General features: G+C 36.7%; 1 long non-coding RNA gene across 2 annotated transcripts in view; it reads right to left on the bottom strand.

Moving 5' to 3' along the window:
* LOC120596957 (uncharacterized) overlaps window positions 1-22,356 on the bottom strand; it is a 91,244-nt gene that overhangs the window by 48,762 nt on the left and 20,126 nt on the right. Inside the window, exons 3-4 of one of the 2 annotated variants that reach the window (XR_005651277.1) lie at window positions 19,669-19,852; window positions 8,164-8,315 (exon numbers count right to left, since the gene is read on the bottom strand). This is a non-coding gene — a long non-coding RNA (uncharacterized LOC120596957). Of the gene's footprint in view, window positions 1-8,163; window positions 8,316-19,668; window positions 19,853-22,356 lie in introns of those variants that run through there. The other variant, XR_005651276.1, reaches the window with a different exon arrangement.

Consider the following 22,356-nt stretch of genomic DNA (forward strand, 5'->3'; position numbering starts at 1 on the left):
AGGCTCTCTGCCTCTAAAACATGTGATCTTATCAGTTAACTTCTTTCTTTCAGCAGGAGAATTCTAAATGCAGACTGCGACATGACTGTCCCAGACTCCCTTATCTCCGGGCCTTCTTCTTGTTCTAACAGTCCAAGGTGCATTAAACATTATGTCTAATAAAAGTTCTATGCAAAACAGCCAATGTACAAGACAGGAGCAGGGCTCATCTCCAGGGCTGAGAGAGACTTCCCTGCAGTTCAAACATTGTCAAGACACTAATAAACATCAGAAATTCTTAAATAATAAGGAAAACCATGAGAGGTGAGCAACTTGTCCTGAATGACACTCCAAGTCAAAGGAAGGACTCGGCCCCAATCAGAATCAGAATCCTGCTCTAACTGAACTCACTCCCGCTGATATATGAGCCATCAAAATAAAAGCAGCTGGAATCTATTGATATTTGGACTCTGTTTGGAATTCCTTTGTTTCTAATGTATTCTAAAAGTATTTTTTTGAAAGCTCTCTTAATAATGCGGGACACTGAAAATGTTTTCTGTGGGCTGTTTGTAAAAGTGGGTTAAATGATACACATCTGCAAGCTACATGATGAAGTATTTTGTGTTGTATGCTCCACATTTATCATCTTCTTAATCTTATGTTTTGGAAAAAAGGACTGTGTCCTGGGGTCTCGTGTGTTTGTTGGTGGTGTTCAGCTTGTTTAAATTATCAGATGTTTTTACTAAGTTATAATTACCTTTTATTAAGGCCAAAGCGCAATTTGGCTTGCAGCAAGCCTCATCTGGCTGGTGAATCACGAGGACATGATTTCGATTCAACAGATTACAAAGAAGTCATTCATTTATAATCATCATAACTAACACTTTTGGTATTTCTTAATAACATTGATAAGTTAAAATTTGCAACAGCTTGCAAGGTGTCGACTTAACCAAACTTTATGTAAAAGGCTTGCTCTAACTCCAAATTATACTTGTTTTCAAAATCTCAAGATTTTTAGAGAAGAATGAACCCATTTATATCCTCAACTGAAGAATAGTTCTTTCATTGAGGAGGGATTTTTTTGTTTGTTTGTTTGCTTGCCTTATTGTTTTGTTTTTTTGCTTGTTTATTTGTTTGTTTTTTAATGAGGAGCAGCTTTCTGAGTACAGTATATAAATGATGTAGTGAGAAAGCGACAAATCTCCTCCAGTCAGCCCAACTAGCTGTGTCAGTTCTGGCAGCCAATGGAGACATGAATCTCAGCCTCTGAATCAAGTCTTATATCAACACGTGTACATAGAGAAGAATTTCTATCCTTGTTATGTCGTCTTTATCTCACGCATTTGTAGATATGTGTTGAAAACAAACCATAGGTGAGGCATTTGCAACAGGTACTTTTCAGGAGGTAAGATGATAATGACTCTAGTAGAAAGCAGTAATAAAAAGGGCCAAGTGGGAATGGAAGAAAAGCCACAGGAAAGGCCACAAGATCGTGAAAAGCCACAGGCGCCATCACGAGTCAGGAGTGTATAGGAATAGTAAACATTTTATGATGCTCTTAGATTTCAGTTCCCTTACAAGTACCTATTTTAGCTCAGCAACAAACAGCTTTTAGACCTTGATCTCAGGTAAAAATTTGATTTCAAGTACCCATTTTTTTCCAGCCTACATTAGTCCACCGTTCAATTCCCAGCTCTCTCAGATCTGTGTTTGGATCATCCAGATGCCTGTGTCCATTGTAGTCAAGGCATCTGATGTTCACCTTTGTGTGGAGTACATTAAATGACCTTCTGGCACTCAGCCAGGATCTTATCAGCTTCCTGGGGGTGGGTGCTACCTCAGAGGAAGAATTGCTCTGTCTTTCATCCCCAGCAGAGTCCTTCCTTCCCAGAGCTTCCTGAAGGGCTGTGAGCTGGTTCAAGATTTTAGCCAATTCCAAGACACAGCCTTCACTCACGGAAAGCTCCGAAACCTAATGGAAGCTTGATAAACATAGCCTCATGGAAAACGAGGCCTGACTTGGCCCTCTCCCACTTACCTATGCTGCCTCTGCTTCCTCCTACACCCAAGCAGCACTAACAAAATCTCTGCCTGTTCTGCCACTCTGCAAACTTGAGGTATGCAGTAACCCTGAGTCTCTTACGTTCAGCATCACCATAAAAGGTCAAGGGAGAGTCTTTCAGTTGCCTCCCCACATCCCTGTCACCACCAAGTGGGAGAGGACGGGCATGAAATTTTCACTGTCCTTCACATGTTTTTCTATTCCTCTTATAGCAACTTTTCTAGTGGTGAGAAAGAAATTGTTGTGGTCGGTTGCACGTTGCCGGATAGGTCTCTGTTAAAGGCAGTAGTTTTCACTCTTAGATTCGAGCTGTCGCCATAGCAATCACATGGATGTAGCTTGTTTGCCAGAATTAGGTGGGTGGGGAGAGAAGATGAGTGGTGTAGAAAAGGGACCAATCTATAATAGAGCAAGAAAGAGAATCCTTCTCTGATATTTCACATGATCGTGTTAACAGTAATGATTTCTTGGTACTCAGTGGTTGAGTGGCCTTACATTTTTTTTTGCCTGGGAGAGATGCAGCTTATTGTAACTTTTGTTCTAGTATTTTCTTTTATTCAAAATTGTTTTATCATGGTAAGAACGATTAACATGAGGTCCACCTGCTTAACAAACTTTTAAGTGTACAATACAGTACTGTTAACTATAGGGGCAATGGTATATAGCAGATCTCTAGAACTTATTCATCTTTCATAATTTCATAATGCCTGTTGATTGGTAACTTACTTCCCCTCCCCCCAGTTCCCATTCATTGAGCACCCACAGCTTGTAACATACAAGATTTTGATTCTTTGACAGGATAACTCAAAAAATTTCATACTCACATGCGCCCTAAGCTCAACTGCTAAAAATATAGAGACAAACATTTAGCCTCCCTTCCTACCACATCTAATTATCTATATCTGTCGTATCTATTATATGTGTGTGAATATATAAAATGCATTCTATGATCGATCGATCGATCTATCTATCTATCTATCTATCTATCTATCTATCATCTATCTATCATCTATCTAATCTATCATCTATCATCTATGATCTGCTGCTTTGTTTCTTCTGGTTGAGGGCAATAGAATTCGCCCTTGTCATGGAAGCCTAGAAATTTGAGATTATTTTTCACTTTATTCTTTCTCTCACTCCCATCCCAAGAGTATCATCATGGTCTTGTGTCTTTATTCACACTCCTATACGTATCAAAAGCTCATCCTCTGTTATATTCGCCTCAAAAACACATTCAGTTCAGACCTTAGTCATCTCTCACTAAGACCATTGGCAAAAGCCTTTACCTTTTTTTCTCTGTTGACTACCCTTACAGCATCTTTCTCACGATGTCACTAGAGCAATCTTTCAAAAACAAAAATGTCTTAGACTACCTTCCTGCTTAAACATTTTTAAAGAATTGTAAATGTATAGAGCAATTGTTCTCAAAATGTGGTCTTGGACCAGTTGCATCAGTATCTTTGGAAATGTAATTTCTTGGGCCTCACTCCAGACTTACTCTGGATCTCTGTATGGGGACTCAACATTCTGTGTCCTAAGTTCTCCGGATGATTCTGAGGCATACTGGTGTAGAGGTTAAAATATCCTAAACATCTTCACCCAAATTGTTTCTCCTATTTTTTTTCTTATTCTTCCAGTGATACTTCTCTGTGCATTCGCACCTGTTATTTCCTTGTTCTGGATGATGTTTTTCTCTGAGTCATCGGCTACTATCTTTTCAGATCCAATATAATAAGGATCTTCTCTAATTGTGCTGGCCTGGGGGAGGGGGGATGCAGTCAATGTGAAACCTCTCCTCTTACTCTTCTAATGTGGTCATTCTCGGTCTCTGTGGTCCAGAGAAGGACTTCGGCTTCATCCCCAGGTTTTGGGATTTTCACAGTGGTGTCTTGGCTATGGAGAGTTGCGAGTTGGTCTTCTTGGAAGGGAAACTGAAGTTGGGAATGACCTCTATCACTGTCTTGATGACGCCATCTTAATGTGGGTTCAGTCAATTTGAGCCTCTTTTCCAGGATGAAGCCAGTGATGTAAACACATAAACCTGGGGAAGTAGCAGCTGTAGCAACATTTGTGGCCCAGGGTCCTTGGCAATGATACTCATGGGAGAAGTCATGCCCAGTGCCTGCACCAAGGTGAGGCTCAGGGCGATGGCAGTGACAAACTCGCAGGATGATTCTGTGGCATGATTGTAAGGCTGTGCTGGCTTTGTTGGCCTGCTCTTCCTTTGTTCTCGTTTTCTCAGTCTGCTTCTCAAGTTCGCCAACAGATTCTAAGTTTTCATGCATTCTTTTACAGCTTCAGTTGACCAGTTATTTCCTCTTACCTGCAAATAAGAACCATTTCTCCACTCAGACTTTTAGAATATGTACTTATATTTCATTCCATTCTTTTTATTATTTAGTTACTTACTTTTTAAACTGTCACATCTAAGGATGATTTGGAGTTTGTTTGGAAGAAATGAGGTAGGGAATCCAGTGTCCTTTTTTTTTTTTTTAACACTAAATAGGTGGACATTATCCCAGCTTCCCTTATTAAATATTCTGTTTTCCCCCAGCGATTTTAAGTGCAAACTTAAACAGGTATATAAAGCCCCAGATGTACTTCTATACTCAATTCTGTTTCACTGATTGCTCTCTGCATTCTTGCAAAAATATCTAATTTTTTTTCTGTGTCTCACACACATTTTAGAATTCTTCAGGTTATTCTTATCAGCTTGTTTTTTCTCAAGTCATGTTGCTAAATCCCTCATGAAGTCGTGTAGCTATTTGTATAAATTGTCTTTTCTTCATAGATTTAAATAATAAAGATTTGAAGAATTGATATCTTTATACATGTTGTCTTGGTATTTAAGAGCAGGATAATTCTATTCAAATTCTTTTAAGAGCCAGGTAAATCTTTTCATACTCTTCTGTAAATAACATTCTTCTTCATTACTCTCTCTACCCTCTCTCTTTCTGATTATAACAATGAACTCATGGGTTTTTAAAATAATTATGTGTGTTGTAATTCATCACTGTCATTCTCTTTGACACTCATATATTTCCCCATTTGGCTGATGGGAGCCCCTGCAAACCAGTTCCTGTGTCCTTTTGACACGCTTCCATTAATCTTTGAACACTGACCCCATTAATCCTTCAGGCGGCGTTCCTACTGTGGGTGGGAAGTTGAATTATGTATGATTGAATTATAGAATGGGAGAAAATGAAATTGGCTCCTCACGTCACCTTACCTTATATAATACTGCATCTAATACTCCATGCATGTTTCTCAAGATTGTTTTATTCTATTTTGTCCTAATAGCTTCAGCATATTGCAGGTTTGAGATTACTTCTACTTTTTTTTTTTTTAACTAAGGTTCACTATATCTAAACATTCAACAGTAATACTAACTGTTCATTTTAAAGACCTTTGTGACTTATAGAGCCTCATTTGTCTGAGATTTCCCCTGATTCAGGGGTGAAGGAAACTTGTGCCAACTTCAAATTCTCTGAGAATTTTCAGCTGGGCTACTCTAGAAGCTGTAGCTTATATTTGTACATCATGTAGAGATCCATCTTACAAAACTGATGCTTGTTTACATAGGATTTGATCTTAACTGTTGCCCTACTACCCCCCAACCAAAAACCCTGAATTGAATACTGTTTTTAATTCATTATAAAAATTAGTTAAAATTTAAAAAAATCATAATTTTAAAGTACATTCATATAGAAAGACTTTTAATGGAAAGTAACCATTCCCTGCCCAGTTTTCTTTCTCACCCCTGATTCTGTCTCTAGAGGAAATTGAGTCTGTTTCTAATAATGGAGAAAGTTACTCCCATCTCTCTAAACACATGTTTAACACTGCCTCTTTATTTATCAATTCTAGATATTCTCTCTTGGCTTCTTGCTTTGACAGAAAAGGATCAAGTGAATGTAAACCCTTTCTCCTTTTCCCTGCTTTTCCCAGTACAGAGATATAACTATTCTCAGGTTCTCTATTGGATAAATGTGAAACTTTAAGCTATATGGTTGAAGTAGCTTGCTGAGGTTGGCGTAACAAAGTACTGAAGCTTGGGTGATTTAAGCAAAAGAAATTCATCGTCTCAGAGTTCTTGAGTCTAGAAGTCTAAAATCAAGGTAACAGCAAGGTTAGTTCCTTTTGAGGGCTGTGAGGGAAGTATCTGCTCCAGCCATGTCTCCTTAACTTGTAGATGGTCCTCTTCTCCCTGTGTCCTTTCACATAATACTATGGGACTTCTTCTTATTATTACGAGAGGAAGAGAAAGCAGAGGTCTCTTTCACCATATACATGCAGAGAAGAGGCATGTAACGTACAGTAAAGAGATGACGGTCGGTCTACAAGCCAAAAAGAGTGTTCTCACCAGAAACCAAATTTATCGGAAACATGATCTTGGACTTCCAGCCACCAGAAGCATAACAAAATATATTTCTGTTGTTTAAGCACCCAGGTCTCTGGTACTTTGTTACAGTAATCCCAGCTGACAGATAAACTCCCTTTCCCTAGATTTCTGCCCACGGGAGGCCTCCAACCACCAGCTCCACGATGGACATGTCTCTCCACCAAGGACACATCCAGCAGGCTGAGATTTCCTCCTTGTACTCCTGCATCACACCTGTCATTTCCCAGGCCCAATCTCCCTTCTTTTTAGCCTCCTCTATAATTTTGCTGATATAGATCCTCATAGAGCTTTCTGGAAAAGGGTGTTTTCAGAATAAATGTTCTGAGTCTTTGAATACTAAATATAGCTCTGTTTTTCCTTCACACTGTATTCATAGTTTGAATCAATGAAGAATTCAAGATTGAAAATATTTTCCCTCATAAAATTTCCTGAAATATTGATAAAACATCTATTTCCCATTACACTATAGAAAATCTTTTTTATTTTTATTTTTTTCATGTATTTGCCTGTTGCTTTATAATCTGGAAACATTTAGACTTTCTTTAATTTTAGTGTTCTTATTTTACAGTAATGGACCTAGGTTTCTGTATTTTTTATTTCTTTGTCTAGCCATTTAATATGTTGTATTAACCTAAAAACATATTATTTGTAGAAGTCAGCTCGTAGGGGCTCTTAGAGGTCAGATTTAGGGCAACTTGAGTATCTACAGCAAAAATGATAATAAGAGATAACAATGTATTGACTAAAAATTAATAAAAATCTGTCAGTCCTTAATGATACCCGGAGGGAAAAAAATAGGAGAGACAATAAATATAAATGGCGTGATAGAATTTGAGACATAATTTTGCTGCTCTCAATACGATGATGATTCAGAATTGATTGTCAATGGGTGGAAATAATTGGATGGAAGGTGGTTGTGAAACAGGATATTCACAGGCTCAAAGAAATACCCCATGGGTAATTTCTTAATTACATCATGGAAGATATACTTTTTCAATAAATATATCCAGTGTTCACCATCTTACTCAAATAATCAAATTTTGCTTCACCAGTTTTGGAATAATATTCTGAACATCCAAGTCCTTCTTATTGTTTTCTGATTTTTCCTTGACACTTTCTTTTCATTTTTTTATAAATGTAGTCATTCTCAAATATCTCTGAGAATACTAATTAGCGTTATTTTAAGTTTCTCTTCTGTTCATGAATAATCTCTTTTCTGCATGAATATGCTTTACCCATGATAATGTTGGTCGTTTTTTTTTTTCGCTCTCTTACAGGTTTTACTTAAATTACTAATATCTCTTGGTAGCCAAGAATGGGGCAATAGCTGACCATGATCATTGTACACTAAACGAGGCTTCTTAAGCAAGTGAGCTTAAGTTTAGTGTGAATTCTGGAAGGTGAGGTTAGCTACTACATGGACTTCGAGTTCTCTGCTATCTCTGGGTCCAAGTTTTCTCTCAGGTTCTGCAAGGCAGATTGCTTCCCAACTTGGCTGCAGCATTCTCACATGTTTTGTAAGGTGTGGTTTCACCAAAACTGTTTAAGACAACACTCCTCCAACAAGTGTCAACTGTCCAGAAATTTTCGAGTCTTTTTGTCCTCAGATGACCTCTCTCTGGTACTTTTTCATTGTTGTGGCTTTATAGATTTTTTTTCCCTCCTCTACTGTTATTTTTTCACTAAGCTCTTGTTGCTATTACCACCAACCACATTAACTCAGTGACTTGCACCATAGATTTATTTCCCGCTTACGTTGTAGGAGGGCTTTGGGTCAGCTACTGTGCTGCTTGACGATGCCGGTTTGGCTGGCTTCCCCGCGTCTTCTCATCGTGGCACCCAGGGTGAAGGAGCAGCTCTATCTAGGTCATGCTGTTCTTATAGTAGAGAACAGGAACACAAGAGAGGCACTGTTAAACCACGTAAGCCCACTGAAAGTCTCGATTTGGAACATGGCATTAAAACTTCCATCCATATTCCATTGGCCAAAGAAAATCGTATGACCAAGCCCAAAGTCAAAGGGACAGTTAAATAGATGCCATCTAAGGGGAAGCCAGGCCACGGTTCAGCAGGAATGAATACTTGTGAACAAATAATACAGCCTTTTACCACCATTTTAGTGACTCTTGGGAGGGAGGGAGAGAAAAAGAGTACTCGATGCACGATTCATATGAAATTGGTTAAGTTCCTTAATTTCTCAATTTCTTCATATGTAAAATGAAGATGAACATAGTATTTCATCAAAGGATTCTTGTGAAGATTGAATAATGTAGGTAAAGGACATAGTTCAGTGCCAAGTGCAGAGTAAGTAATAAGTGTTAGCTCTCATGACTTTTGACTCTAACCATAACTGCCATACACAAGAATGTCTTTTGGGGAGCCTTTAAATATTTTTTTGTAACACGTATTCCTCCAAAAGAACATGAATAAACTTCAATAGTGGAAAACCATACCACCTGAAATAAATATAAAGCATGTATGCATGCCCACACTTATAAAACCACTCTACTTTTCATCACCACTGGAATTACAGAGGGAAATACCAAAAAAAAAAAAAAAAATCTGGGAAATATGGAGATTTACATATATTTTCAGAATATACAGTTATCAGTTAAAATGATTCAAATTCAGAACCCTAGTGCTTATAATAATTTTGCTTTTTTTGTTTATGTTGTATGAAACTTAAATATTAAACAAAGTTGACAGTTTGGCAGAGAAGCAAAGCTCCATTCTGCATCTGGTTTCTCTGAACAAAAGTATGTAAAGGAAAAGGAATGTGATTTTTTTTTTTTTTGCTCCATTATTTTTGGAAAGATAATATCAAATGTTGAGAGTTTAAAATTATTTTTCCCAGCTTAAGGATATATTTGTTCCTTTTCATTTTTTGTTTGCTTTTGTTAAGTGAAATGTATTTATTGTATTTTAATGAGTTTACCATTTTTGGCATGTGTTTTGTGTTATGTACTCAGATTATTTGACTTTGTGATAAGTGTCTGGGAAAGGTATGTTTTTACCACTGCCTATTGCAAAGTTGAAAGAAACCATAAAATTCACAAACCAAAATTTTACACCTTCTCAAATTCCTGCTCCAAAAGGAAACATATATTTTAACATTATATATGTATAGTGTTTAAAATAGAACATATTTAAAATATAACATAGTGTTTAAACATATATATGGGTATACATTTAAATATATATATATAAAATATAAAAATATTTTTATGTAATATTAGTAAGAAGTTTACACATGGAGCCATCCCAAATTTGCTTATTTCTGACAGGACATTATTTTTTTCTTGGGAAAGAATGATAAATTATTCTAAGATAATAATGAAACCAAATATTATTAGTCCTTTAGCTTTGGAAGTCATTGTGGATAGGGCTAAAGCTGACATTCAGGTATTTAAAACCCAGCAGACCTTTCAGTAGGTTTGGAGTAAAGGAGGCTGAATAAACATATTCAGAACTTCAAGCGTGGGGGAGAGAGAATCTGAAATTTGAAAAGAAAAAAGACTCAAGTCCTAATTTAGGAATTTCTAAAGTCCAGAGATTATTTTATTCACTAAATATCTCAGGGAATTAGCTAGGGAGATTTAATGAAAGCAGAAACTACTCATAGTATGCAAGTTGTTGGATCAAATCTCAAATTCTGTAAACTTTCAGCTAGCCCAGGAAATGATCAAGGGATGGAAATTTAGTAGAAAGGAGCACCAGAATATTCTGTTTGTAATCACAAGGTAATGGGGGTGTGGCAGGTGGGGGCGTCGAGGGGGAGGTGGAGGCTGTCAAGGATTATGTTTGGGCAACTGCGTTCTGGTCTTCGTACTGCACTGTCTTGCTAAGTGATTTTCATACTTCTTACCTCAGCTCTTCTGCCAAATATAACCAGTGTTGATGTTTTAAATGATCGTAATGGTATTTTCAAATGTCCTACATGCTATGTAGCTTAATTTTTCTCTTTGCGGATATGAGTTTTATTTTACAAGAAAATCACAAAGTCACGTGGACTCATAATTTTACTTAATTCATCAGAATTCCTAGTATACATCATTCTGTCCTGCCATTAATATCTCTAGTATGTATTTTTGACATAAAATGTGCACATTGTTACAAGCTTAGTCTGTCACAGGTATTTAAGTCAAGCTGGGTTACGACAGTGTGATCATCAGGTTTTCTCATATACACATCCACTACTCCCCTCAAATGAAAAGATACGTATTTGAAGTAACCACAATCAAGGAGATACCACCTTCCCCTTCGACTTTTACATTTTCTCTCAGTTTATAGGGACAAGGAAACACATTTGAGCTGGTCGTCGACATCTGGTAATTTGTAGGGTCTTGAAACATTCACATTAACCTCGCAGAAGAATAATTGAATGCAGACAGTGCTCTCTCACCACACAGCTATGCATCCCACAGTAAAGTTTGCTTTGCAGGAGAGGATTCTGGCAGCTTCTGTCCAGGATGAAGCATCTCAGCTGCATCTCAGTACTTCGGTAATGCTGACCTCATAGACAGAATGGCTGCCTTGGACAATCAAAGCAGGCAGAGCTACTGTACTTAAAGAATGTGGAACATAATGTGCTTCTTGGTAAAAAAAAAAAAAAAAAAAGAGAGAGAGAGAGAGAGAAGCTTCTGGATTTATATTATATCTTGCTGGGTCTACTTGAGAAATAGCCCTCTAGTCTATTGCATGGATCACAAAGGACAGGGAAAGAGGCAGTGTGTCTCTGTTTATAAAATGTGTCCACATCCAAACACCCAAACTTCAGGCTAAAGCTGTTGCAGGTAACAAGAATTTGCTGATGGCTCACTATGTCCCAGCACAATGGTAGGCTCAGGGGGCACAATAACACAAATAAAACCTGACTATATAAAATATAAGGCAAATGGCACTCTCATATACTGGTGGTAGAAATAGGGAAGGGGTACATAATTTGGAGCGCTTACATCTAGTAAAATAGAAAAGTGCACATGTACAGAAGACCAGCTATTCCATTTTTAAGAGCTTAATCTAGAGCAATTATTGCACACATAGCTAAGGAAACGTGAACAAAGACACTCATTTAGCATCATTGGTATGTGTGACCAGTTGGGGACAATTCAAACATCCCCACTTAGAAAATGAACAAGTAAGACATGACTTTCCTAGGTTTATAAATAGCAATGTGGACAGATCTGAAAAACAGAATTTTGAGTTAAAAAAGAAGTAAGCTGCATAAAACAATATTTTTGTAAGGAAAACATACAAATTATACTGAATATTATATAAAGATATGTTTTTATAAAAGTATAAAAATTAATTGTCAAAATGGCTACTTAATTCATTGTTCTGGTTGTCTCTGCGTATGGAAATAAGTTGAATGAAATAAAATTTAAAAGCCTGGATTATTTTTGTAACGTTACATTTATTTAAGAAAAAATTGAACTTTAATACTTGATCATCCTGTGTCGAAGTTCTGTGGTTGTATTTACAGCAGGTTTTGCACTCATGTATTTCATAAGCTTTTGTTGTTGCTGCCTTCATAGCTTTACAGTTTAGGTTGGGGACCACATCTAATATACATAAAGCAATTGGAGAATAATCAAGAATAATCTCTGCTATAGGGTTTCCTAAACAAAAGCATTTCAGAGAAGAAAGACAGGGACCTCTGAGAGTTCGTTCCCAAGATACTTTCAGGGATGAACAAATTCAAAAAAAAAAAATTCCATAATAACACTAAGATGGCATTTTCCATTTTCACCCTTATATCCTCATAAGTATACAGTGGAGACTTTTCAGGAGACATAGGATGTGGGATATTGCAAAAAATTGCATGCAGAATCAGATAAGAGAATGCAGCTGTCTTCTCTTAAAGCCAGACATTAAAGAGGTTTGTGAAAATGTAAAACAATGCCATTCTTAGTAACATTTTTTTTTGATTTGGAAAATAGTTCTATTTTTTTAAAATAAAAATATGTTTCTATTCACACGTAATAGATTTATTATGGTTGTTATGTTAAATAAATATGTATTTTAAAATTTTCTATTTTAATTTGTTATACAATGAATATAAATAACTATAACCCAAGTCAACAAAAGCTCTTTCAGATTCTCGATAATTTTTAAGAGTGTAAAGTGGTCCTGAGACCACAAGGTTTAAGACCTGCTTAGGCTAATTATGTTTGGAAGTGATTCTACAGGAGGTGTTGCTGAATTCAGCAGAGGGTTGTAAAGAACACTACAAAAGTGGAGAACAGCATATGCAAAGCCTTTTACACTGAGGAACCCAAGAATCAAATTAAATTAACTTAGAAAGGTAAGATAAGGATAATATTGAGGGGTGGAATTTTTCCATGAAGTTGTAGCCTAGAACAGCAATTTTTAGTAGTAATGTTTCAGGAAACTTCTTGTTTTGACAGTTCTGTGGTAGGCTCTAGGACACTTGTAAAGAAGAAAAGTCTCATCCTCTGTCCTGTAAAAACTCATAGTTTAATGCACATTTAGTTACAAAGTGTTGTGTGAAAGAACCCAATACATCATAAATTGGTCTTTTATTTTTCAACTAGCATTTTGCTACTTTATAAAGGTTTCTAGAAAACTAGAACCTGCTGCCATAGCTTTGGAGAAATGAATGGGAACTTGCATGTTTGTTTCAGTTCATTTGCTGTAACTCCTTTAACTAGAGCTGTTGTACTCCTATCCTGTGGTCATGAACATTGTATCAGTCAGGAGGGACAAGTGACCTGTGGTAACAAACAACCCCGGAATGCAGTTGCTTAAAACAACAAATGTTTATTTCTCTCTCATGCTATGTATCCGACCATCGCAGGTTGGTGGGAGGATCTGGTCCATTTATTCCACACCATTTTATGGCACCTCAGTCTCAACATAATTCGTCAGGGTTCCCTGTGACAGGGAGAGAGGGGCTGGAATGTCAAGCTCCAGCGATTATTACAAAGCTTTCCTGGAAGAGAGGCGTACAGCTTTCACTCACATTTCACTGGCCAAAGCTAGTTTCATGGCCTTACCTAACTGCTGAAAGCGAGGGGTGACGGTACTGGTGGGGAGGAAATATTTCATTTAACTGGAAGTAGAAGTGAAATCTGACATGGGAGAAATCTAGAATTGCCCACCACAAGTGATGCTAAAGAAGAATAAGTTACAATAAATGTCTAATTCTAGACCAGAAAAGTTCTCCAGCTGAGTCAAATTCAAGAAGAATATTCCTCCAGCTGAATTAAGTTTCTTTAAGCTAAATCAAACTTCCTAGCATGTCAATTTCCTCTCCTTCTTAATCTTTTTAGCTTCGTTTCTTGGTTTTCTCTTATGGTCTAATACTCTTGGATTTATTAGTCCAATTCAGATAACTTATCTTTATTCCAAATAGACACCTTTTTGTGATACTTTTTATGTTAATGGTCTCTCAATTCTATGATGGAAATTGTGGGCAAGAAGTACTGACCTTCCTCTCCAAGCCCAGAACTTCTCAGCCCCAGAATTTCCACTAGCCAGGACCACAGTGCCCAGTCACTTCATGGACTGGAGATTAAGAAGTTTCTAAGTTCATTGGTGTGTATATACATCAATTCTGTCTGGAGGTATGCAAATTTCATCAAATACTTCCAATGTGGACTTTTAAAAATATATATATATAAATGAGTCTCTCACAGTTCTGGAGTCAGAAAAAAAAAGAAAAAGAAAAAATATATGTAAATGATGGCATATCCCATATCTAATCATGACTAGTGCTCAAGAACCTTAACCATATTTTTTTCTTATATAGGTCAAGGCCTCAAGGTTCTTGGTAAACACTGGTTAGTACTCATTTGCTGAGTTAAGCTGATAGTCTAAGAAATCTGGCTTCTGTTGCTGAGGCTTAACCAGGCTTGCATGGCAGTTGACAAATTTATCTGAAAAGTTGTACAAGTGCAAAGGCTCTGAAGTCCAATTGATCTGGGTTTGGCACCTGGATCATCTTTGGTTAACCTCGTCAGACATAAGAGAGCTACATAAAACTGCCAATCTTTGATGAACATATCCAGGTGTTCAGGAGACCGGAGTCCCATTCTTCTGGATTATATAAATTTGTCAGTTGAGCATGTCAGAAAGGTCGCCTCCATGGCCTTTTCCAGGGCATCCTGGCAGAGAATTGCTATTGTTTTCACTTTTTACTCATTCTAGGAAAAACCACAATAAAAACTTCATCCAGGAAGAGAGTATGAAACATAAATAACAGGCCAAAATAATAGAATTCAAGAAGATCTTGAAAGTCAATTAGTCAATCTCCCATCTGAAGGTTGGATCTCTTCTGCAGCCTTCCATTCAAGTGATCACAAGCTTAAAACTCCCCAGTGATAGAAATCACAACAGCCCAGTGCCATTCATTCTGTATTGGAAACCTTTGACTGTTAGAATTGTATTTTATTTTGTGCCGATGTCTATGATTTAGTAATAGAGATATGCTTTCATAGTTGAAAAGAACTGTGCTATTATGATTCCTGAAAAGATATGTTTTATTATCCTGTTTGCTTCTCCCATCAACTCCAAAGAGTAAGTATTATTATTAGAAAGTTGGGAAACCTGAGGTTTGGTGACGTTAGGTGGCTTGGTGAAGGTGGCAGTACTGAATTATAAACCAGGAAGGAAAAAATGATTGTGCTGTCAAATATTACTGTGGTAGAGAAAATAAAATAAAATCTACTCTGCCCGAATATAAACACATTTATATAGGACAGCGATTTTGTTAGCAATACAATATTTTATCAAGAATGTGTGACACAGTCCCAAGTAGACCATCTGTGGCTACTACGATCGTTTTATCTCTCATTGCAAGCTTTTAGATTTCCCGTGGATAATTACTATCTTCCTAACCTTGGGGTATAGCTGGTCAAACAAGTACTCAAAACAGAATTGATAAATGAGTACATGCATCAAACATTCTTCCTATAAACTTTAACCAGTAGGCTATGATGTTTGCAGCAGAATTTTTTACTTTTAACAAAATCAGATCCTGCACTTAGTCTGGGGACCATATGACCAGGAGGGCAGACATTTTCAGCTGAATATGTATGAAATCATCAAGAGATACAGCTATCTCAGGATTCATTTCTCCAGCACAACATGTCCAACAAACAAATCAACCAATAACCAATTACCCAACCAAAAAAAAACAAACCAAGCTCTGAGTCACAGGTGATTCATGAGTAATTCAATCTATTAACATCTCGATCAACTTTTCTGTAGTGCCTGCATATCACAGTGGCATTTTGCTTTCCCTGAGACACTACACTAAATCAATATTCCTATATCAAAGATATTTTTTCAATGGTGGAAAGTGTAAACCCTGGCTTCCTGCTCCTTGGGCAAAATCATTACTCTCCACGAAGACTTAGAAATTGGATCACTTTGGCTATTTCCCCAGGAAAGCAGCAACAGGTGTGGAAGGGACACACAAAAGGAAAGAATGCAACACCCGCCAACTTTATTCTGGCACGCAAGGAAAGCTCTGGGATTCTCACTTCATTTCTTCTTGTTTTTATTACATCTAACATTCCTCTTTTACAAATTCAAGTTTCTGCCATGAATTACACACCCCTAGATGGTTATATGGAGAGCGGTGTAGGTTTACACTCAATTGTGATCCAATATTTCAATTTCATCCAGCACGAGCTGAGCCTGGTGAATGCCTATATTGTCTGGAGCCTTCTGAGCCCATGAACTTCTAGGCAGAAAAAGTCAGGCTTACCATTATTCTGCAACAGAAGCTCTAGATCCTGTAAGTACGCGAGACCACAGCTAACCTCTTTACATGTGCCCTTTCATCCCTTGAATGTCCAAATTCAATATCCTCAAAGTTTTAGGGCTGTGGGGTTTGAATACATGCCAAAGTGAATTAGAAAAGTAAACAACATTTTAGTCCTTATCAGACTAACACTCCTTTTAAAAGGGAAGATGGGCTGGGTTACAGAAAGCTGTGATCAACAACAATAGAGAAACGCCTTTTAAATTCTTATGAATAATTAGAAAGCAAAATGTATTCTAGCACACATTTGATCTACATGTCCATGAGTGTTTTTCTTTTTGCCCATCACTTTAAAGAATGTATGTTAAAAAGTCATTTAACTGATTATTTTCTTAAGATGACAATCTTTAAATAGCAACTATGTTTTACTACCTTTCCATTCTTCCATTTCTCTAATTCGTATAGTCAGATCACTTTAGTTTCCAATTTTTGCTCCTCCTTTAAATATATATACAATTAATTTACCTCTGTTTTATTCTTTGGAGGTTTTTCTTATTCTCCCTCTTTCTCTGTCATCACATGCTGAGAGAATGCTATAAGACCTCCGGGATACATTGACAGGCCCGTTAGAGAAAACGGTTCAAATAAAAAGATTTGTTTTTGCGTAGGCAAATTAATTATTCTCTTTATGCCTTTGATTCCTAGTCTGTAATTAGACTGATAATAGCGTCTGTCATGAGGGTGTGTGAAGCTTAAATGATTTGTTATCAAGTGCTTTATACAATGCTGGGCACGTAGGAAACTCAATAAACATCAGGCTTATTACTAACATCATTTTTGTCTTTGTTATTCAATAAATGTTGTATAAGGCATCGAGCTAAGTGCCATTAAGGATACAAAAGATTAATAAGACATGGTTCTTGCGTTCAAAGAAAATACTATCTAGTGGTAAAAATGAGACCCGTGCACAGATAGCTAAGATGAATAGTAGAAAATGCTGGAAGTGCTCTGTGAACAAAGTGCTTGGAGACTCGAAAACGGGTTAGGATTCCTTCCCTTTGGAGAAATAGTTGAAAGCTTTAATAAAGTGATGACATTATTTATCTGAATCTTGACAGAGAATTTAAAAACACCTGAGTATTAAAATTATATATTATCTATAATTTTATATGTAAAACATAGTATATGGTTTGATTTGTGTAATCTTTATTTATCGAATGAAATTGTACATTTATCCATTGGATATTAGTAATGTGTATCTGTGTTACTTGTCACTTTATACCCTTAACTTGTTTCCCATGAGACTGTGCATTTTTCTATTGTTTTGTAAAAGCATGTTATATTTTATGGGTGACAAATATTATGTTAATTGATTTCTAAATATCGACACATCCTTGCATATCTAAAATTAACTAAATCCACTAAATTTGGCTGTAGTTTTCTTATGTGCTGCCAAATTTGACTTTCTAATTAATGAGATGTTTAAGTGAGACTGTCTCTATTTCAGCAGTCTCCCCAAAAGCCAACAGTGAAAAAATTATGCATCCCTGAGCTCTCACACTCAGGCGCTAGCCCACTTATATAGGATTTGCAAAAAAAGTAAAGACCTGTTTTGCCTTGTTAGCCCAACACCCACTTAGGAGATAAAACAAGTCCCAAGCTGGAAGGGAAAGAAAAAGGGGATTTCTTTGGAGAATGATGTTGGCGTTTGTTGCATTTTTTCCTCCTTCCACTCTCCACATGGAAGACAGGATGGAGCTGCTTTTCCATACCTCGAGCTAAGTGAGAAGAACTTGGTTATGTCTGTCCCTAGCAGTTTGGAAAAATAAGGAATTTTAGACATATTGTAGTTTCCTAAAAAGGCCAGAGTAATATTCTCTTCTAGAACATGACTGGTTACCAAAGAAAGGGAGGCATCTCTTAGCCCCTCCAACTGAACCAGGGTGAGATGTAACTGCTCTATTACAATACAGAATAATGCTATGCGACCTCTGAGGCTAGATTATAAAGTGGCCTAACGCTACCCTACTCTTTTTCTTTGAGATGCTTTTTCTGGGCGAAGCCAGCCCCCAGGCTGTTAGTCCACTTGTGTAGTCTACTTGGGGAGGAACTGAGAACCCAGCCAACAACTTGCATTAGCCAGCCAGCAGATGTATGTGCACTGCATTAGTTAGCTTGGGCTGTCATAACAAAATACTATCGATTGAGTGGCTTAAGGAACAAAAGTTTATTTTCCTGCAGTTCATGGGGGCTGTATGTCTGAGATCAGTACCAGCATAGTTGGGCTCTGGTGAGAGCCCAATAGCTTGCAGATGGCTACCTTCTTGCTGTGTCCTCCCATGGCAGACAGGCAGCGAGCTCTCTGATGTCTTTTCTTATATAAGCACTAATCCCATCAGACCAAGGCTCCTTCTTTGTGACCTCATCTAACCCTAAATACCTTCTAAATATCTCCACATATCATCACATTGGGGGTTAGGGCTTCAACATTTAAAATTTTGGGGGTATACAAACATTCAGTTTATCACACAACACAATACCACACATAATACACACAACACACCAAGGATGACTCAGATAAAGTGGTATTTGATTGGAGGGCAAACAGAAGGGAGGTCGTGAGCCAGGGGGTGTGGTGGGGGCGCTACCTAGGGGAGGAAGATTCTAAGGAGAAGGAAAGTAGGCTCATAGGCCTTTAAGCTGGAGGAGTGTAATTGCTGCATTCAAGGAATAGTGCAGAGGCCTACGTGGCTGGGTGACGTAGAGAAGGAGCAGAGAAAGGAAATGATGAGATTAAACAGCAAATAAGGGACTGGATCATGTAGGATTGTACATCTTACTCTGAGTGACAGAGACATAGGAGAGTCTTAAGCAGAGAGGTGAGGTAGTACAAAAGCTAATCTATAAAAAATGATATGATGATTTAGAAGCACATGGTATGATATTATAGTATTTTTGAAGCATTTTTAAAAAGAAATATAGGAGTTGTGTGTTAATAGAAATATCTGTGGAGTCACAGTTTATAGATATTCGATATCTTTGCTTACAGCCAATGCTGATATTTAGTCACTTTTCTCTTGGTTAAAAATAACTGCATCCCACAATACGCTTCCTAAACAACCTCTCTCCATTATTGTGAGACTTCATTATTTAAATGGAATTTGTCAATAAGTCAATATTTAATTTAAAATAAATGCATGATTAACATTTGGGTATTAAAATTAAATATTGATTCAAATGTAAATTATTTAATTTCATAACCATTGCCTATGTATTATTACAAAGAAAAACAGAAACATCACCTGCAAGAGTCTATACACTTGGACCATGCTCTGGAACAAAACCACGCCCTTCAGCGTTCTGTTTACTTTTAGTAGTCACGATAGTGTTGCCCTTGCAACATCCACTTCTCAACGTGTTTCGAAAGGGAGAAATTTAAGAGACAGGCTAACAACAACCAGAAAATACTTCTGTGATCAGATATAATTATCTTACCTGAGACCAAGGAGTTGGATGGAATGCTGTGATGCAGGTATCGTTTCACAGGATGACACCGGCTCCTAATAAGATATGAAAGCCTGTCTGCTGCGTCTCTCTCCTTTCTAGCCAGGTTCCACAGGTGTGACCAGCGATGCAATTTTTCTTCGTCACGCAAACCAAAGACGATCTGAAGTGTTGACTTAAAAGAAAAAGACAGTTTCCTTAGTTATGTAATAAGGAATAAAAGATATATCAGGAAGCATATTTTATTGTTTGATGTGCATATTACATTTCATGAGTTTATAGCAAGTTACAACAATGTCCGATATACACTTTTTTTTTGTTTTTTTTTTTTTTTTTTTTTGTTGGTCATCATTTGGATGGTGTCTTTCTAAAAAAAAAAGGTTATAGAATTCATTATTCCTTTACGAAAAAAGCACGGACTAGATTAACCAAATTAAATAAACAGTCAAGTAATTACAAATCATACATATATTCATTTCATAGTCTATTATTTTTTGCGAAAGAAAAATGGTGGCCATGTTTTAACAATGTGATGAAACAGGCTAAAGAGCATCCCAAATCATAGAATCTTTGTCCTCTGTCAGGAGGTGCTCATACCCCGGCCACTCCCTTGATGAAGTGGCTATTGCTCTGTGGTTAAAAGTAATGTGGTTTGTTTCATTTTTACAAAATAAAATAAAGAATTATCTGTTATTTTCATATTATATTTCCCTACATTTTTGGTGTTAAAATGTTTTTTTCCCCCTTTAGAACATTGTCAGTCTTTTTTCTTTTTTTTTAATTTCACTCAGCTAACTTTTCCCAAATTCTCCAATTTGCTAAGATTTTCAGTGAAGACAGTCTCATCAGTAAGGTGGCATCTGCGCTTCCATTTTTATTTCTGATCTTCCTTGCTCTGCTTCCCTGTTTCAGATCAGTAGCCTATAGAAATGAAGAAAAGGTGACATTCTTAACTCTTGTCACTCTAGATTTCTTTTGGGAAGATCATATTTCTCTTGGTAAAATATAACTTTTCCCTCCTCATGTTACTTTCTCTGCAGACGGTTAAACATCCTACCCTGCTGAATTCACAAGAGGCCACATGATTTACTTGTATCAAGAGAATGTGGGTGGAAGTCATATTGGTCAGCAAAAGCCATTTCTTGGTTCACCATCTTTCTCTCTTGCTAAAATCTAGTTTATCATTTTCTTTTCTCTCCATTTAAGAAGTCTTTGCCTGAGTTAAAGTGGCAAAGATATTATCCTATGTTTTCTTTTAGAATTTTTAACCGTATGTTTAGGTTTATGATATACCTCAGAATTTTTCATTTAATTTTAATTTAATGTTGTGTATGGTGTGAGGTAAATGTTAAGGTTTCTTTTTTTTTCTATTGGATATTACTTGTTCCAGCTCCATTAATTGGATATCATTCAGGCTTTGAGTTTTCCTTATCATAGGAGACAAAAATAATATAAAAATCCTCACATATTTTCGAGCAATCATATTTTCCTATGTTTATATACATTAATAATATACAACTCAGCATTACTGGTTCCCTCTTCGATATGATGAGAGTCTTCAAAAGAAAAAAAAAATTCAGAAATTGTGTCAGAATAAATAGATTACTTAATTCAGTATGAGAGGAGTGGAAGATGAGGAAAAAGTTTGGGAAGAGGAACTATATGAGAGCTAAATGTAATGAGAAGTTGGTAGACAACATCTAAAATCAATAAATAAAAATAGTGGTATAAATGTATAGTTTAGAATTAAGGGTTTAAATGGCAAAAATTGTAACTAAAAGTTTGAGGATCCTCCTGTTGCTTAGGAAAATCAGAGGCAGAGGTTCACTATTTTGTGATGAAAATCTTATAGTACATAGATATTCTATGGTTATTTGCATATGTTTTTCAAATATTTTCAGACACAAGGAAAAAAATAAAACATCTGTGGAGATACATCCCAGTGTGATCAAAGCACTGTCCTACAGGGAAAGAGGTTAATGGGAGACAATACTTTAACTGTTGGATACATGTTGATGTGGACCGAATTGACTCTCCCCCAAATTTATATGCTGATGTCCTAATCCCCAATGTGACAGTGTTTGGAAATAGGGTCCGTGAGGAGGTAATACAGGTTAAATGAGATTGTAAGGATGGGACCCTATTCCAATAGAGATGGTGACCTTATAAGGAGAGGAAGAGACAGCAGAGCTCACTGGCTACCAGATCAGGACATAGTGAGAAGGGCGGCTGTCTGCAAACCAGAAAGAGAGCCCCAGAAAGAAATCAGTGCTGCTGGGCTTTAAGACTTCCATCTTTCTAGAACCATGAGAAAATAAATTTCTGTTGTTTAAGTCACCGAGTGCATTGTATTGTTATTGCAGCCTGAGCCAACCGGTGCATATGTTATAATTTTGCATTTTTCCTTAATGAGCATATATTATTTTATGATAAAAATAAACTAGAGAAAGGGTTATGTTATAAATGTAGCATCTCTGTATTTCCAAAAATTTGGAAAATCATAAAAAAAGAAACCTTATATTTCATTTTATTCCTTGTGCCGCAAACTTATATTCATACATGTTTTACATAGCTGTAATTATATTTTGATTAAGTTTGATTCAATATTTTGAATTTTATACAATAAGATGAATATTAATGTTATTATTAATAATATTATTAATTATTAACTGGTATTTA

The sequence above is a fragment of the Pteropus medius genome, unplaced genomic scaffold (assembly GCF_902729225.1).
Source record: "Pteropus medius unplaced genomic scaffold, Ma_sr-lr_union100, whole genome shotgun sequence".
Taxonomy (NCBI): domain Eukaryota; kingdom Metazoa; phylum Chordata; class Mammalia; order Chiroptera; family Pteropodidae; genus Pteropus; species Pteropus medius.